The sequence below is a fragment of the Limulus polyphemus genome, unplaced genomic scaffold, assembly GCF_000517525.1.
Source record: "Limulus polyphemus unplaced genomic scaffold, Limulus_polyphemus-2.1.2 Scaffold39, whole genome shotgun sequence".
Lineage (NCBI taxonomy): Eukaryota > Metazoa > Arthropoda > Merostomata > Xiphosura > Limulidae > Limulus > Limulus polyphemus.
Genome location: NW_013665649.1, coordinates 1,480,218 through 1,482,682, shown reverse-complemented (window position 1 = coordinate 1,482,682; position 2,465 = coordinate 1,480,218). Strand labels below are relative to the sequence as shown.

The 2,465-nt window shown below is 27.9% G+C and overlaps 1 protein-coding gene across 2 annotated transcripts in view; it reads right to left on the bottom strand.

The window, feature by feature from the left end:
* The window catches only part of LOC106461566 (exportin-2-like), a 61,129-nt gene that overhangs the window by 15,754 nt on the left and 42,910 nt on the right, over positions 1-2,465 (bottom strand). The window lies entirely within an intron of this gene.

The window sequence follows — 2,465 nt, the reverse complement described above, 5'->3', positions numbered from 1 at the left end:
ATTAAGATGGATTCCTTGATTTTTCGTTTGTTTATGTTGTACATTTACTGTTATGTTAAACTCATATTAAAGTTTTTCTTCATTACCCATTCAAGATGCCCCCAAGCATTATTAGTCTCAAAGTGGATTCCTCGTCATTGAATTTTTCATAAGATTATTGAAGGAGCTATTATTCCAAAACTTGTGAACATAAAGCATGGTTGTATACTAAAAAACTCTAACTACCTAGGATTCAGGAACAAATGAATGTTAAATCATCTTACTTTACAAATCAAGTTTACATGGGGAAACTGATAACTTTTTATAACTATATGATGTTATGAAATATCATATGAAAGTAAGTGCCCAAGTTTATGGTTATCATATTGTTATATAATATAGTTTTTCAATTTAATATTGAACCACTATTGTCAAGAACCACATGGATGCAATATATAATGGATGCCTATCAATTAGGTAAGATCTGTGTTGTTGTGATACTGTATAATATCCTCAATGAATATGATCATAAAATTTCTATTACAAAAACCAGAAACAGAAAAAAAATGACAATTCAAAACAACTGTTGGCAGCAGTATGCCTAGACATTTAATGAAAATGTGGGATGAGAAAAAGTGACTGATTAAAAACAATATTCAGCAGAAGTACTTGGATTACCATATGGACAAGTTTTAAAATTATTAAAGCCCAATTACTAGCATAGTAAATTTTTTTCCACTCTAACTCTGGCATATAGTTATCAGTTTTATATGTCAGGTAGATTAATGAATAATGCATTAAAGTTATGATAAAAATAGACTATAAAGATACTGATACTATAGCCAAGTTATTTTCAAGAACCACACAAAATTGGTGTTTTCTCCATGACTGAACACACCAGATGCTTTTACTAATAAGACTGTCTCAGACCTGAACAGATTCATATATCCTCAAGATCTGGACAGACTGATAGCTTCTAGTTCTGTCCAATTCCATATCTAAGTTCAGGTCTAACATTTTTAAGGAGAAAAATTTATCTTTACCTTAGTCTAATTTCTAAAACAGAAATATCAGTTTTGATTAATTAATTCAGCAAATCTTACTACAATTAACGAGCTTTCCAAATATCCTATCGTACTGCACCACATATACCATAAACTGATTGTTCACCTTTCTTAAATTTGCAATTTTCCATTATTTTTAATGTAAAAGAAATTATATTTACTATTCCGCACTCTTTTTACTTTATTTTTTCTAAAAACCATTTTCTTAGAATTTCAGTTATCCCACTTTAGTGTAGTATTTGTGCATTGTTTTTTCTCTCAGTGTACTTGAACCCTAGGTTACAAGTAGCTTATTCAGTACATGAAGATAGCGTGTTTCATCACTAGAAATTATATTTCCAACTGTTCCATCTAATTGATGTATAGTTTCTAAATCTTTGAAGATGAACAAAAACCTGATTTTTTATTTGTATCTATTCCTTATTTCTGAAAATATATCATATTAAGTGAAACTGTACAATGTGTTTTTAAAACACATTGTTTCACAGAATTATTTTTCACACATCTGCAATTTTAAGTTTTAATTTGCTATGCATCTAAAAATCTAAAAGTATATAAATACTTTCATTAAACAACTACTATTGATCATGATACAATAGTAAAGCACACTATTCTAACTAAAAACATTACTAAAAACCTAAATATATATTCATATTTACACTAGTGCTTTTAAATTTTGTTTAACTCTTTCAGCAAGGGCTCGGTCCCTGGGACCGTCCTCTTACCATTTTGTACTTGTTATAGTTTTCATGCTGTAACTTTTAAATTAGTTAGCAAATGTTAATGAAATTTGGCAGATTATCAGTAAACATTACAATGCTTTCATACACAAAATATTTTTTTATTAAGTCTTAAGGTTTATCAAGCAATGTTTTTCCCATGTCTTTTTTTTCTTTTTGCATGTTGCCTATCTATCATGCAAAGTAATTTTCATTTTAAGATCAAAAATACTTTTATCCTCAAGAAAATTTTCAAATTTCGCATGCAAAATATTTATAATGTCCAGATAATTATCAAATGTTTCTTAAAAAAACATCATATTTTATTTATTATTTTCAGTAATTAATCTTTGTACTGGTTGGATAGATTTGACCAATCTTGCAACCACCATAAAAAATTAGGAAATAAATATAAATTATGCCTCTTTCATTCTAGAATGAACACAAATTACAATATGAAAACATAAATGCTTAGACTAAATAGCTTAAATCTCATAACATTTATATATATTTATTATATTGACCTTTCAGCTGTGCCTGGCTAACAATTGAGAAGTTACAATGACTCTTGTTACATATCAAATAACATAAAACTGACCTTTGGTCTGTGCAAAGGAACTTATCTTGGCTGTGTTTTAGTAGACTAGTATTTTGTAAAATACAGTCAAATTTCAATTATTATACATTATATATGTATATAGAT